This window comes from Canis aureus, chromosome 26, assembly GCF_053574225.1.
Source record: "Canis aureus isolate CA01 chromosome 26, VMU_Caureus_v.1.0, whole genome shotgun sequence".
Classification (NCBI taxonomy): Eukaryota; Metazoa; Chordata; class Mammalia; order Carnivora; family Canidae; genus Canis; species Canis aureus.
Genome location: NC_135636.1, coordinates 12,501,299 through 12,518,486, shown reverse-complemented (window position 1 = coordinate 12,518,486; position 17,188 = coordinate 12,501,299). Strand labels below are relative to the sequence as shown.

General features: G+C 37.8%; 2 protein-coding genes across 5 annotated transcripts in view; one reads left to right on the top strand and one right to left on the bottom strand.

Annotated features, from left to right (window-relative positions):
• MACROD2 (mono-ADP ribosylhydrolase 2) overlaps positions 1-17,188 on the top strand; it is a 1,919,734-nt gene that overhangs the window by 1,585,746 nt on the left and 316,800 nt on the right. The window lies entirely within an intron of this gene.
• Positions 13,720-17,188, bottom strand: part of LOC144297911 (uncharacterized) — a 147,887-nt gene continuing 144,418 nt past the window's right edge. Inside the window, exon 3 of the transcript XR_013364821.1 lies at positions 13,720-14,071. The gene's annotated coding sequence lies outside the window, so the exon portion shown is untranslated. The remainder of the gene's footprint in view (positions 14,072-17,188) is intronic.

The window sequence follows — 17,188 nt, the reverse complement described above, 5'->3', positions numbered from 1 at the left end:
TATATTATTTTCCAGTGGTAAGGACATTGCCTGTCTTATGGCCATTTGATTACATTTTTATTCTCATTTTAAATAATTAGATTTTATGCTGAAGCTTTCTAAGTAATTTTAAATGTTACATGAGGTATGTAATGGAATAAAAATGGAGTTACAATAACTCCTACCCAATTGCCAACATGCTTCTTTTCTATTACTAGAGATAGTAGAGTGCCTTTGGGGACCAGAAATTTAGACGTTATTTTGTACATAGACTTCAGTTATTTGCTTGGCCATTTTCTTGATTCACCAGGTAATAGATATGTTGGCCTTCCTTCTGAATAGCACTTCCAAAAATCTTGGTAATTATGGCTCATAGTATTTACAGAATTGAGTTATCATGAATTTTAACTTTAATGATAGCACAGAGTTTGTCAATCCAATGGGAATTGGGAATTTCATAAAGTATGGCCACTTCTCAGACAAAGTACTGAAGTTGTGGAAGCATTTCCAAATGGAGAGTTGGAGCTATGTACATGAGGGTCAATCAGATGGTCAGAACTAAGTTCCAAGGCACAATAAAGAGAAAGCAAAAGAAGGAACCCACATTTCAGCCACTTCTCCTTGCATTTGAAAATTTAACTGGAAAGTTCTCTAGACTTTATTTGAACAAACTAGGAAGATAAAGTAAAATCACACCATAATGCTCAGTTTCATTTTGTGGAACTGGGGCAGCTCATAGGGAAATACTAATCAGTCAGGAGAGAAATGTAGAAATTCCACAAAGATTGTAAGGATAATTAGATTTGATATAAGGCACTACTCAATAATATAGCAAGGTTTAGTGGAGTGGTGCAAGAATTATAGTCATTGTCAAAATGCAAAGATTTTTTTCTTCATTTTTTTAAGAGTAAAACTGCAAGCTTACTAAAGTTTCACTAACTGTTTAGTATTTGAAACCGGTAAGGGAACTCTATTTCCACATGGGGCTCTGTTGGCCATGCAGGTGGAGTATTACCAAACTACAAATTTTAAATATTATTTTCTTACTGTATTTGACTCTCAAAAACATGACTCTCTTCTGTGTTCTTCTGTTTGTGTTAAAGCATCTATGGTTAATGGCTTTCTGTTTTTCTTATATGATGGACTTTAACAAGAGACCATTCTCTGAAAATAAGCACATTGTTAGTAAAAATGAGTTTAACTTGTCAAGCACTGTTTTTTTTTTTTTTCTGTCCTGTGTTCCAGAAATAATACACATTTGTCATATTTTAGAAACTGTAAGTCATGTCTTACCTGCCATGATATCGTGCCCTGGTAGCAATCCATTAAGTATTTCATGCTAAAAACGACCCCAGGAGATAGTAATTAACCTAATCTTGAGTAATAATAGAATCAGAGATTGATGAACAGTTTTCTTCAAATATTTTAAGTAATGGCATAAAACTGAAAGGCCATGCATTGCTTGTCTTAGAAAAACAGTATGGAATATGTTAGAATATCATGAATAAATGAACACTTTCATTTATGAGTTTTATATAGAAATCATTGAGTTTCCCTGCTCGAGGTGCAGCCTGCATAGTAGTTAATCTTCTTGTGGCACTTACTGTATAATGCAACACCTCTTTGGGCAATCTTTTGTATTAAAATATAGCATTTAAGTTCCTTTCCTCCACAGAGCAATGCAAGAATGAATTGTTCAATTTTTTTATCACATGCTGGAAATTATTTTAGAAATAACCAAGATGGTAATTTCCATTTAATATCTTTTTTATAGCTCACTGAAAAATATGAGATATTTTCAAACCAGGATAAAATTATAAAATGAAAAGGACCTTATAGTGGTACTCAGAAGACTCCTGTCTCAGGCTCACCACCATCCATGAGCAACCTGAGCAAGTCATTTACCCTCTCTCACTTGTTGTTGTAATTATTTTAATCATTAAAATGAAAATTCTAATTTAACCATTCCAGGTAAATTCTGTTTTAAGCAGTTCTTCTTCCTGTTTAGATCCCTTTCCTCAATCTTATTTCCATCCACTTCATCCTTTTTTAGTGCATTCTAATGACCTCTTATTTTAAGCCTCAAAGAATTATGGTCCATCCCAGATCAACTCGTGATTTCTTCTTGTATAAGAGAGCCGTCTCTCAACCTCATTGAAGTCACAGGTCATCTCTCACTCTATAAAGGAGATTGAATGGCAGGGACCAGCCACTTCTTGACAAAAGCTTAGACACCATGACAGTCAATGGATAGGCAAGACATAGGCTCAATCAGATAGTATAGAATGCATTTCTAAAGCAAACTCCCAAAGCGTCTTTCAAATAGTGATAGAGATATCTTCTGATTAGAATAAAATAGCATTAGCAACTTGAAATGCATGTTAGGATGATTACCACAACCATCTATTAAAATTGTTTAGTACAAGTGCCACCTCCTCATAAATCACAGGGGTATGTTCACTTAAAAAATGGACATTCATTCTGAGTTTTGATCCACATTTGACTTAGTAGAAGACCAACCCAGAGGATTTAACAGTCCAATTAAGGGTTTTTAAGGATTCATCAAAATGAAGCATTGTCAATAGGAAATTTCCCTGTGAGCTCCAGGTAGTATCCATGAACTGTAAATTTCCTTTTTCATATTGTAAGTGGGAAAAATATGCTCTACCAGGACATAACAGTATTCCTTTAAAAATTAAATACAACTATTTTTAAGATGTTGCCATTACTTTATTTCTTGACATAAAGAGAAAAATTGAATACACATGTTTATGCATAAATGTTGGGCCATCCATAGCATTATTATTTGGGTGAATAAGGATGGAAATTATCCACTTTTTGGTGAATGGGGAGGAAATTGCTCAAACCATCTGGGACACTAGTTCATAAACTATATGAAATCTTTAACAGAATGAATTCCAGAGTTTATACAATTCCCCCAAGAGAAAGAGATGACTTTAAAAAGTAAATCATAATGAGAAATATTATTATTATTCTCACTGGTGGTAAAGGGTCATTAATAAAACAATCTCTGTGATATGTGAGTTCTAATATAAAACTATAAAAATATTATAAATGTTCTCCATAGAGTGAAATAGCCATGTTTATGAAACGGAGTTGACATGATTAGCAGTCACCTTGCACCATGGGAGCAAAGAGACTCTAATTAAGTCTACTCCATGAATATTTGGATTTTCTGGCATTTAAAGGAGAGGATGGTTGGGAAGGAAGAGTAATAGCCTGTTCTTCCTGTCTTTTATTATGCCACCAAAGCTTCCAAAACCATAAGACATGGCTATAACCTTCTCTGCTAGACCAGGAGATGAACACAGATGTCTGAAGGAGGCATATTAGGAATCTCTCATTACACTCCATTCACCAGCTCCTTCAACTATGCAGAAATTTTTACTCCTAGTGAACTAGGACTTTGTAGTCTCCATGCTTTCACCTGTGACCTTCTGTCTCCCCCATTTTTGCCTGGGTAATGACATTACAATCCTAGCTCTCAGTCAAGTTGAGACTTTCTTCAGAAAGATTCCTGGGATTGTTCAGCAGCTTACTGACAATCTGGGTCCATCATTGTTTTGTTTTGTTTCTAAGCTGCCAAGAAGTCTGCATATACTGTCCCCATCAAAGCATTTGCCTCTCGATATTGAAATTAACTCTTTAGATCTTGATTTCCTCTAGGAGCCTGTGGCTGCTCCATGGCCCAGCATATGTGTCTTATTTACCACTCTATCCATTACTCTTTGCCTAGTACCTGGCAGATACTAGTTATCAATAAGCATCTGTTTATTGAGGGAGGGAGAGACAGAAGGAGGGAGAAGACACGATTTATATTTAAATAGTCAGAGAGACAAGAATAATGGGGTGAGCCAAAGACAGTGAGAAGACTAAGGGGACTAAACTAGAATGCCAATGTCATTTTCTTCTAAATATGTGAGATCACGTGTATCTTCTCAATAGATTGGGACATTTTTTCCCCTTTGAAGAGAGGTAGGAAATAGAATAAATCCAATATATTTGCTAGTGATAATTTGTTAGATGCCTGTATGAGAAAGAACTTGAAGGTTGCCTGCTAAATGGATTTAGCATGTTTCAATGCAAAACAACCTTTAGATTCGTATAAGGGATTACAAATCACTTAAGAAAATCAAGTTTTAGTTGGAAGAGGGAGTTGACAATACCATGACATTATTGCAACAAGTAAAATTAATTTAAATAGGCTTAATGCATCTGTCTACACAGCCCCTACTACAAACAAGGCAAAAGATGGACCAGCTGAAAATAGAATACTTAGTTGGAAGAAGCTTTCAAACTAATGTTACAACTATTAGCTAAAATACTTACAATTTGTTGTGTAAATCATAACTCACTGATGGGGCACACATATAAATAATAATGTTTTACCCTGAAAATAAATACAGAGCATACAAAGTCTTCTGAACTCAGTTTCAAGACGGGTTTTTAGACAGCTAACATGAGGATAAAGGCTGTATATGTGACATTGCATTTGTACCACCTTTTAGCATCTTTCCAGGATAATATTCAATGTTTTATTTGATGCTTTAGAATGTTTGACAAGTGAATTATCTGAATATTGTTATAATTTAGTTCAATGTCACCTATCTAGCAAGTCTATAGTCTATGCTAGGTTCTATTCTAAGCACTGAAATTATGATGGCAGATAAGATATGGTCTTTTCCATTCACGGACTCAAATTGAACAGAGAGAACATGTTGGAGCCAGCCCTGAGAGAGCACTCTAGGCTCTGAACATATCAGATTGTTCACTTTTCCTTGGACATGATGAAGTTACATCCACTTATCTGTGATTCTGCTCAAGTATTTATATGCTTAGATTTTTGAAACTCAACACCCCTTTCTCTCAAATTATTGTCTCTATGCGGAGTTTCAAAAATTTGAATAAGAATTTCCTAAGTTTTGCCTTCTGATTTACTCTCCCATGCCCGCTCCCAGAAGCCATGGTCTCTACATAAGTTTAGTTTTGACAAGCGTACAAGAAGTTATTGGGAGGGAAAATCATTTAGGTCAATAGCAAAGTATGTCCTAATGCATAGTGATGTGAACAGCTAGTCACTAGCCGTTTGCATTGGGGGTCTAAGAAGTATAAAAAAAAGGGCAGAAAGAGTACAGGAAGCTTCATAGAAGCATCAGCATCTGAGTTAGATTTTGAAGGAGCAATCTGATCTTGGCAGGCAGGTATATTGGGGAGGAAACACTTGAGCAAAATCCTGGACAGGTGAACATGCTTTGAGATGTGACAAATCTCTTGAATGCCATAGACTCTGATCCTATATTCCTCCAAAAATAAGTAAGGGGAGAAAATGGTCCGAAATATGGAAGAAAATGAAAATGCCAACACTTTTTTTTTGATGCACATGATATGCACAAATTTTGTGAAAGTGAACTTGCCCCACATTTGCTCAAATAGATTTCCTTTCCTTTCTCAGTGGATTCTGTGCCATATGAATGGGAAGAGAGAGGGTTCTGGTTTCACGGGGGGAAAAAAGGACATTTTATTATCAAAAATATGAAAACTGAAAAAATCTGAATGCTTAAAAATGCTTTTTACTAAACAGGTGATGCCAACCATTGACATTTATCGCATGATGTGCTTGCTGTAATGGATGCCAGGATTCCCTGTGTGCTTAGCATAGGTTGGTGATTATACTGGATACCAAGGGACATTGTTCAACAGGATAGACTGGACCTTAGTCCTCTGTTGCGGGCAGTTCCCTACTGTCTAAAGGCAGAGGACCCACACACACACACACCTACCCCTCTCATTCATCATTTCCATTACCACCCACAGTGCCACCACCATAACTATCCTGTGAGAAATAGCTAGAGCTTGGCCTGATCCCAAAAATAGTGGAAAAGCATATAATGTTTTTAAACGGAGGAGTTCATGACCAAGTATACATTTTTTAAAGATCTCTGTCTTTGGTTTGAATGGTTCGGGGGCAAGGAAGAAAGGATATAAGAGGGACATCCAGTAAGGAAGCTATTGAAGTAGCATAAGCGAGGGAAGGTGGTTGGTGGCACTAGGACAGGAACAATAGATATGATACATAGTTTCAGATTACAGAGTTTAAGATTTATCTTGTAAATAGCTTAGAAAGACTTTTCAGGTCAATTTGGAGTGGAGAGGAGCAAAAGGAAGGAAGGAATCAAGGATAAGTCTTAGGAGTTTGAATTTAGGAATAGAATGTACTGTGCTGGTAGGATTTACTGAGATATAGACGAAGAAGGAGCAAAATAAATTTCTGTTTTGGTCATGCCAGGTGTCGGATATCTCTAAGATGGTTAAAATTGGCAAAAGGGTATAGGACATGGGCACTGTCATCATGGTCTGAAGGTCAAGGGATAGGCTAGACTGGAAACATACCTTTGGAAGACATCAGCATATGGATGGCATTTAAACTCATGGGCTGCATAAAAGCACACAGAAAATCCTTTCTTTTTAGTGTAAATAATTTAAGAGTTTAGATTTTTTTTTAATATTATGACCCCAGCTCTTTCTCCCATAAAATGCCTCCCTACATGGATAGCAGGTTATGTGCACAGCAAATAAATGTGATCTCTGCCTTCTAGGGACACACAATCTAAAATAGACACAACCAAGGGAGCTCTTCTTTTTTCTCTTCTCCCCAAGCCTTCATAATAATAACACATACTAGTATTACAGTCTGCAGGGACTTTATATTCATTATCCCATATATTTTTGTACTTGCACAATCCTTGAATTGCGAAGGATGTGTGCAATTTCTTATTTGAGGTACTCAGCATCTCCTTAAGTAGATATTCTTATTCCTACTTTTAGCAGATGAGAATGTAGGCCTTGATATTAAGCAAAGCCTCTGGAAGATAACACTAAAGTAGTGAGCAGGATTGGCAGAACAGGATTGGAATATTCTGACTCCAAGGGTCCAGAGATTCTAGTTTTGGATAGAACTCTCTTGGATGTATCAACTTCTCCAAGGAAATAGAGCACCAATTGAGAGCAAGAGCTCTAGAGTCCATCAGAATTGGGTCAAACCCCAGCTCTCCACTGGCTAATTGGGTGATCTTGGAGGTAACATGGCGTTTGGGCCTTGGTTTCTTTCTTTCTTTCTTTCTTTCTTTCTTTCTTTCTTTCTTTCTTTCTTTCTTTCTTTCTTTCTTTTTCTTCTTTCTTTCTTTCTTTTTCCCTTGGTTTATTAATCTTTACAATAAGGATGCTGATATCTGCCTCTCAGATTATTCGTAAATTCACCTATCCACCCATGTGTCCAGCCTTCCACTAACCAATTCATTCATCTACCAACATATAATATTAAGCTCCTACTATGTGCCAGGCACCATTTTAGGCATTGAGAAAGCATTTATGCAGAAAATAAAGCAGCACCTGCTTCCTTTGTAGGAAGCAAACAATAACCAATCAACAAATTAATATAGACTAGAACATGAGATACTAATAAGAGCAGTGGAGAAAGTCTAAGTGTTGAGGATCATGAGTAGTCAGAGAAGCCTTCTCCAAGCAGGCACCTGGACTAAGATAAATGAAATAATACACAAAAGGTACTTAGCATGGTGCTTGACACCCATTACTGAGCCATGGAATCCTGAAAAAAGGAGAGTTAAAAGCAGACATGGATGGTGTCCAGTGGTGTATTTATTCATTGCCCAGTCTTGAGAGCGCCTCGGCTTTTAGAGTTATGTCATCCCACTAGCTAAGTTATACGATAGTCTCTGGCTGCATTAGCTGATGTCATTGATGGATCCAACTGCTATTTTTCTGAATCTGTGCCCCAAAAAAACATCTTCTAATCATGATTTATCTTTCCATGTAAACCTGCCCACCTGGAGAGAACACTCTAATCATACCAGCTTCAAGTATCCGACTTCAGTTCTTAGCTGTTTCTCAGTATATGTTGACACAGAGACACTCTAATTATGATTTGGTTTCCTGGGTAGCTTAGCCACATGGAGTGAATATGGACTTTGATTATTCCAGTTCCTGTGACAGCTCTTGCTCATTATAATAAGTTAAGCATCTGGCATTTTGACTGAACAAATTCACTTCTTGAATTTAGGTAATGTTAGTGCCTGGAACATAGTAGGCACTCAATAAATATCCACTGATTGATAGATTGAGACTTCTCCCAGGCTTGTAGCAAAATCAGACTTTCAAGGGTAAGTTCACCAGGGGGATGATGAATGCCACCCTGCAAGGTCCCTAGGAGTCAGCCTGCTCAGGTTTGCCAGGCATCCACCCATTGTCACTGCACAGACTGAGCACGCAGGCTCATTTTTGTATATCAGCAAGGCTTTAAATTCCTGCTTCAACCTATTCCAGGGTTGAGGGGAAAAACAGAAAAGTCAAGTGGGGTGACAGGAGGGGAGGAACTCTGCTCCTTCACTCGAGGTGAGTCTAGCTGCCAGGAAAATTTAAGAGCAGGGACCTCAGATGCAGTTATATTACTGGGAGCAGTGTTTCCACTCACCTTCCACTCCCTGGCAGGGAAGGTAAGGGGGCCGAGGGCAGGAGTGAGGGAGTGCGACTTACTTGGTTCCTGTTGATGGTAAGGCAGTACCAGGTCTCTCATCATAATGATAATAGCAATATGATTCACTTAAGATTCAGCAGGCACTGCATTTCATACTTGATACCTATCGCTTCACTTAATTTTACCCACCCTGCAGGCCATTGCATATATCAGCTGGAAACCTCTCTTCCTTTTGATTCAAACCCACATTTTCCAGAAATGTTTAATGAAGGTTTCTGGCTTTTTGGCTAAACAAACACCATGCATGAATCCATCAGTTTCTCTGTGATATCCAGCCCAGTAATTTCTCTTATCTCTCTGAGCCTCATGCCAAGAGATACCGTCTTGTATCCTGTTAGGTATGTAGGAGTATCTTGCTGTTTGCTACCAGCTGATTCATTTCTCCTGTGGATCAGTTTATATAATCCTTCTTGAGGAACAGACTTGATGGAAATTTCCATTCCTCTATCTTTTCCGTCACTGCCTTCCCACACTCACTACTGATTGCTTAACCTCTGAAGCCCAGCAGAATCTGAAAGCTTCCACCCCACCCAAGTATTAATCAGTTGAGAAAATGGAATAAATATAATTGAGACCCCTTTGTTAAAGATACTATCTTTTTTTTCCCTACCAGGCCAGGTTGCCACTTCCTTTTTTTTTTCTTAAATGTGCAGTATCTCTGGAAAGCTATGTAAGATTTTATGTGAGGCATCTTTATTATATAAAAATGAATGTTTTTTTTTCTTAACTCAGTAAGTACATGGCTCTTCGACCAAATTAAATATAGGAGGACTCAAGTTTTTTTTTTTTTTTTAAAGGCAGCTGTATTAAAGGCACTATAGAATAGTGGTTTTCAATGTCCTTTAGGTGGTGAAGTGTCTGCAAGCCGTGATATGCTTTATGGAATACCATGACATATTAGCACTCATATATAGTCTCTATCCCTACCACTCTGCCATTATAGAACAAAGGCAACACTAGGCAATAATAAATAATGGGTGTGGCTGTGTCCCAATAAAATGTAATTTACAAAAAGAAGGATGCGTCATGTTTGTCCCATGAGCTGTGATTTGCCAACCCTTACTTAAAGTAGAGCAGGCCAGTGGCTCTCAAAGAATGTTTTCCACATTGGCAGTATCAGCATCAGTACCACTTGAGAATTTATTAAAATACCCATTGGGGCCAGCATGCTATGTTTTAAAAGAACCCCCACCCCAACAGGTGAATAAAGCATTGCTGCCTTTGTGCTATTATGGCAGAGTAGTGGGGATAGAGACTGTATGTCCTGAAAAGCCTGAAATATTTTCTTTCTGGCCCTTTACAGAAAATGTTTATATGCTGGTTATCAGGATAAACTTGTACAAAAGTTTAATCTAGTTCTTTCCTCATGAAGCTTGCATTCTAACATGGCACTAAACATTTAGTGAGATTTAAAGGAAAAACCTCTAGGGATCCCTGGGTGGCTCAGTGGTTTAGCACCTGCCTCTGGCCCAGGGAGTGATCCTGGAGTCCCGGGATTGAGTCCCACATCAGGCTCCCTGCATGGATCCTGCTTCTCCCTCTGCTTGTGTCTCTGCTTCTCTCTTTCTCTGTGTCTCTCATGAATAAATAAATAAAATCTTTTAAAAAAATAAAGGAAAAACCTCCATAACTGTAGCCAGTGCCACAATCTCCAAGCCTGCATGATCAAATTGCCCCCCAGACTGGTCTTTTCCTCTCAATACTTTCTGCCTCCAGTCTATTCTAGATAGCCTTTCCAGATTAAATATCCTAAATGTAGGGCACCTGGGTGGCTCAGTGGTTGAGCGTCTGCCTTTGGCTCAGGTCATCATCCCTGGGTGCTGGGATGGAGTCCCACATTGGGATCCTCGCAGTGAGCCTGCTTCTCCCTCTATCTGTGTCTCTCATGAATAAATAAATAAAATCTTAAAAAAATATATCCTAAATGTAGCTATTAGGTGACATTCATCTCCAGAATAAGATTCTGTTTATTCCAATTTGCCACATTGTGACACCAAACCACTCCCACTGCCTATCTACCACCTGAGATCTCCTGTGGTTTCAGGCTCTGCATTGACCTGCTCAGAAATGGAGATGGTAATGAGTTTTACCAGCAAGAGTGGCCAGGAAAGTATTCTACACATTATCACAGGCTCTGTCACTTTCTTCCTTTTGTCTCTGACCCAGGCAACAGCCACTTCACTCATTTCATTTTGCTGCCAGCAAACCTGGAGGCATCTGAGTTTGCAGCCCCACTAAACTCTCCATTAAAACCATATCAGCTTATTCACCATCTTCCAAATTACTTATAATGTTTTATTATAAGTAATTGATTGTTCATACTAGTTCTTTATTAGTTATTTATTACTAATAGTAGTTATAGGTGACTAATGACAAATTATCTCGAAATTGTGTCTTAAAACAACAATAGGTTTTGTTAGTCTAATTTTCTGAGAGACAGGATTTGGAGTGTCTTACCTGGGTGGCTTTGGCTCAGAGTCTTTCCTGAGTTTATGGTTTAGATATTGACCTGGATTATAGTCATCTAAAGGTTCAATACTAAGTCTCTAGTATCAAACTGTAGCAGATGGCTCACTGTCCCCTGGCAAATTGGTGCTGGTGGTTGGGTGTTGTCAGTTTCTTATCACATGGATTTTTCCTTCTCATGGAGGCCAACTTCTCACAGAGCAAGTGAGCCAAGAAAGCAAGAGATAAGCCACAATGTGTTTTAGGATGTAGCCTCAGAAAGTCACATACTGCACCAATTCTGCATTTTCTGTTACACAGGTCAGTCCTGATCAAAGTGGAAGAGAATGACACAGGAGTATGAATAGCAGGGGATGGAAATCATGGGGCCATTTTTAAACCTGGACACTACCTAGTTTTAACTCCTCTCTACTCCAGGCAGGGACTTTGCTTCCACCATTTTCTCCCTTTCTGGAATGTTCTCTTTTGGGTTTTCTTTTTTTCCCATTTCTTGAATCGGATCATCTTTTCATGCTCTCATCTTGGTCCCATCATCCCTGTGACATCTCTGAATGCTTTAGCCTAAAGAAACTGCGTCTTCTTTTTCTCCTGTGGTCTCATTATTCTTATCACATATTTTAGCAGGTACTCACACACAGGAAATAATTTTTATTCACAAATGAACTAGTCCAAAGAGCTCATCTCTTCCTGAGTAAGGAAATTCTTTAATATTACTACAAAAATCTGCATGAGGCATTGAAAAAAAAAAAAAACCCACTACCTTAGAAATTGAACTGTATGGTATTACATAATGTATTATGAGTAACATTGATATGGTATATTTGATATACTTAAGAGATCAGTGTCTACCAGAGCAGTACTATCAAATATTCATATGAAATGTAGGCATCTAGTTAAATGCAGATTGAGATTCAGTAGGTATAGGGTGAAGTCTGATTCTGCCTTTGTAATAGCTCCAAGGTGATGCTGCTGGTCTGTAGAACACACTTTGAGTAGCAAGCTGCTAGGAAACTAGAAGATGGGTATAACATAGAATATGAATTGAAAGTAGATTGAAAAAGAAAAGTATTGAAGAGACTCATGGCTATACTCAATCACTAAAATTGACAAGGCATAAGTATTTGAAATCATGAATCACCCACGTATTTCTTTATTATACTGTTGTGCTGTCCATTATTTTTATATGTACGTATATGTCTTGTCTTCTCCAGTCTTGATTATAGGTTCTTTTGGATTGAGTGCATTCGTGTCACACAGAGAAATGAAGCATAGTTCTTTTTCCTGAGTAGGTATTCAGTAAATGTCTACTATTTGATTGCTCTGCTGCTGATTAATTCCCATCATTACTCCCCCAAATATTTTTGTTTTCAGTGTGGGGGTCTTAAAATGCCTTTTGACTGTGAATGTGAATTTATTTACTAACTAATACAATTCTTCATAATAAAATAAAACATTAACTGGTAGTTCAGAGTAGGTACTGAATTAAATTAACATGATCAGGTTAATAGAAAAAAAATCAGATGCAGTTACACCCCAATCCAATTAAATCAGAATCTTTGCAGCTGAGCCCAGATACAGGTACTTTTTAAAGCTCTCTGGGTGATTCCAATATGAAACAAAAGTTGAGCATTGCTAGGTTAATTCACATCTTACTAGATTTAAAAATAAAATAATTATATTTTTATTACTGTGCCCCAAAGCATAGTTTTTTATAATATGTAACTTGGAAGTATCAATGAAGACCAGTTCAGAGAAAATTTTTACTTTTTTTTTTTGTTTGTTTTGTTTTTGTTTTTTGTTTTTGTTTTTGTTTTTTTGGCTTACAGGGTGTAATTGAATCAGTTTATGAGTTAGTATAGACAAGCTATAGTGATTTTTGTAATCCTGGTGTGATCCAACTTTAAATAAGTGTGTCTTCTTAATCAGACAGAGCTTATTGATGTAAGTTGTACCTTTTCCTTAAAGTAAATATATCAGATCATTTTGCCAAATTATTGTCACCATTTAAAAAACATGAAGACATGTTGCAAATATATGTGATAGTCAAAGTCAGTTTCAGCTCTGAATAGGGCATTGTTAAATGCTTGCCTCATAAAGGTAGTTATCCTAAAAAGATCTTGGTATCATTTAGGAGCATTTTACTCAGAAGAAAATAAGGTCACTTATTTTGCTTATTCAAGATCAGAAACTGCAAAAGGTAAAATAAGATTGGCCTAGTACCATTAATAGGACCATGACCAGGAGTCAGAATATTTGGCATCTCCTTGAAGCTCTGCCTCTGACTTGCTGTGTGACCCTTGGCGAACTTCTGATCGCCTCTAGTGTTTTATTTGTAAAATGAAGGTGTTGAAGTAGAAAGCACATAAGATTCTTATAGCTGGAAAAGGGTAAGGTGAGAGAGTAATGGGCTTTGAGTGCTTCCAAGTTAGGTGTTGTGTGAAGTGATTTAAAATAATTCTCACAGAACTCTCAAAAATCCAATAACTCTCTAAAGAATTTCCAAGTGGGCGGACCCAAGAATCACTGGATGGTTAAAGCAAGCCCATGAAAAGTCAGATAACATGAAATAAAAATACACAACTTGCTTTGATTCTGAGTCCCTCTCAAAGAGAGAATTTCATGCATCATGAATGTCAACCAGTTTATTTTATAGGTGAGAAAACTGAGGCCCAGAAAGCTCCCGTGGCTTCCAGGTACTGACATAAGATAGCACACTGATAGGAGATGAGAATTTGTCCAGTTTCACAATACAATTCTTTACTTTGTCCAAAAGATTTATCATCCTCATAATCCAACATTTTATTCTTCATTGAGGAGGAAGTGGCTCTAAGATTTATATTCATGGTAACTCAGAATGTCTGAAGCTGCTGTCTCAAGAAGACTTTCACAGGCAGCCCAGCTCTGACATGTGTATCTGATGTTACAAATCCAGATTGGCATACCAAAGGCTGCTATCACTGGCACCATCGAACTTGGATATCTTTCTGGAAAAATATGTTGTAGCTGGATTCATAAAGGCTGGTACTCCTTCAGGCTAAAAGTTATGGTTCAGCCCTAAAAATAATGAATAGTAAATTACACAGTAAAATAATAAAATACACATACACATATATACACATATAATCATACATAGTCCACTACACAGAAACATCGCTGGTACCATGCACTCACCTGATCCCAGGTGAAAGAATTAAGTATGAAAACCTAAAGTAGTCATTCTCAAAGACAGGCCCAGGGAACAATTCATTTAACATCATTTCACCAGGGAAAGTAAAGCCATGACCAGGTAAGATAGGTAGCTAAAATCCTGGTAATTTGAACCAGGAGACTATGCTAATCATCCAGTTAGTCAACAAAACCAACAAATAATTATCAAGCCTCTACCATATGTCAGACATTTGTTAGGCATCAAGGATATAATAATGAACAAAACTGTCCATGACTCCAAGGAGTTTGCATTTTAGTGGAAAGATAGATACCCAAACATATAAAACTTAAAAAAGAAAAAGATCACATTAGATATTGACTAGTCTGATGAGGAAGATAGAAAGGGAAATAATAGAGAATGGAACCCTTTATTTCTGAAGGGTAAGGGGGATGGTCATGGGGCTATTCTTCATGAACTGAGATTCAAATGATGAACGGTAGCAGTGTCTGAAAGAGGGAGGAGAAAAGTGTTTCAAGCAGATGGAGCCGAAAACGCAATGGTCCCGAGTTGAGAATGCAGAGCTTCTTCTGCAAGAAGAGATGTTTTAATAGTGATGGGCTTTTGAAATCTTTATTCCACTCATACATTCATTCATTTATTGTTTATTCATCAAAATATGCACTGAGACCCTGCTATACATCATGTACTTTTCAAGACATAGTTCCCTGGCCTTGTGATGCTTACAGCTTCATGGGGGACACAGCCCAATAAGTAATATATAATAAGAAGAAAATTATATAATGCATCAGAAAATAAGAGCTTTAGGAAAAATAAAAAGAGCACAAGGAAGACCAGGAGTGGGGATAGAGGAGTCAGGGAGAGCCTTGCTAAGAAAGAGGCAAGAGCCAAGACTTGAAGCATGCAGATATGCTTAGCCATGCAGATACGTGGGAAAGAACATTCTGGGAAGTGAGAATAGCAAGCACAGAGCTATGTTGGAGAAACAGCAAGGAAGCCAGTGTGGCTGGAGCCAAATGAGGAGGAAAACAGTGAAAGACACCATCAGAGAGCTGTGGGAGTCTGATCATATACAGTAATGTCAGGACTTTGGCTTTTCCTCCAAGAGAAGTGGGTAGGCATTGTGGGGTCTTCACTGTCATTCTAAGATCAATGTGGGCATGGAAACTCAAGGAATTCCATCCCAAAAGATAGGAAAAGGACCTAGGAAGGCTGGGCTCACCATGAAGTGGTGAGACCATGAGATGGAGGTCCACCACATCCAGGCACAGTGGTCCTAGAGGTAATGATGAGGAGGAAGACCAAGCGGACTCTTGTAGGTGCCTGTGATTTCAAGGTGAATAGCGGGCTTCCTTAGAAAATTATTTGTTATTATTTTTTAATCTAGGAACCATTTGACTTCCTAAAATGACACTAACAAACAATTCTCTAGAAGTAAAATATAAACATGCACCCAAAGCTATTATAAAAAGAAAAGTACCGAAAGCAGTCCATAAAACTTTAAGTTTCAGTAGAGTGCTAATTTAATCAGGGAACTACAGCATTTTTTCTGTCTTCATTAAGCATGTTATATGATCTCTGAGAATTCTGAATCTCTGCATCCAAAGGGGAAGTTATACTCTCCTTTTATCTCTAACAGATGTGGGCATCAAATGTTTATGGGCACGAAAAAGGTCTTTCCACTAAAGGAAACCCTGTCAAGTAGTGGGATTTTTTTTTTATGATGTTGTTTTATGCACAAAACATTTCTTTTGAAATCACTGAGGCCATATAAATGTTAAAGAAGCAATGTAGTATTTTCATAACACATATTTGTCTGTCACTACTGTTTTTGGCAGAATTTGTCCCACAGTGATCTTTGGGTTAGTGGTTTCTAAGTAGCCACCAGACTTGACCTTCCAGGGGCCTCGTGGACAGTGATGCATTGATCCACAGGAGACCACCTTTAGGGCTCTGCTTTTGGCTAACACAGGAGCAAAGTTTTCTTTTCCTGAAGTTATTTTATTCATCCTTGCCGTTTCTTTCCCCAGTCCTTTATAGAAGCAGAGTTGAATTGTACTGAGAATAACAAGGAGGAAAAAGACTGCATTCATATTTTATTGTTTTAATATCTTATATTATCACTGGTGATTTATGTGCCCTAATCCTTCGTCCATCTGTTTTGTATTCTCCATGTCTATCAGGGGTGTTGAATGAGGGTAGCCGTAAACAGGCTTTCAGGGAAGAATGTGGAGAGTTGTGGGGTGAGGTGAATGAAGGCTTATTTTTGTCATTGATTTTTTTTATTTTGCTTTCCAAAGCAAGGGGCACTGATTGCATGTTTCTGATCAGCTAAGGGAAGTAAGGAAATACACAGAAGTTATACATTATATATTATAAAAAATTATATTGTTGATTGCTAAAATAAAATGGAAAGCTAAAAACTAAAAAGGTGCTTCATATAAGTGAAAAGTTCTGGACACTTGACAATGATGCACTTCTCAGTATACTGAGAATCATCTTTCTTTCTCCCCAGACTCACCCAGCCTTGACTGTCATGTTAGCCATTTTCATTTCTGCCTGCTTGGCATTGAGCAGCTGCTGGCCTTCACAGGGAGAGAGAGCCTCCATTTGCTCTGAGCTCCTTGCTGAGCGTTGTGATTGCCTGTGCATCCCATCATGACTACAGTGGGCACCCCAGCTCAGGGAAATTGAGTGTGCTTCTCCTTACCACTACCTTTTGCTTTTGTGCTTTGATTTCACAGAGGAAAAAGAAGGTAGATATTAGAAGATTTATTCTTGGTTGCTGGTATATACTACATTCCTACTGGCATACGTTTTCAATCCACTCTTGACAACTGGTATGAATCACTCTCTGTTTTAGAGTAATATCATTCTTGCTTAAGGTTTCTTAGGCAAAAACCATGAAGGTCCCCATTTTGCTGGATCCCTGTGTGTTACTGATTAAGAGAGAATAATTGTGATGAAGTGGGGATCTGACACCATTTCGTAAATATTGCTAGCAT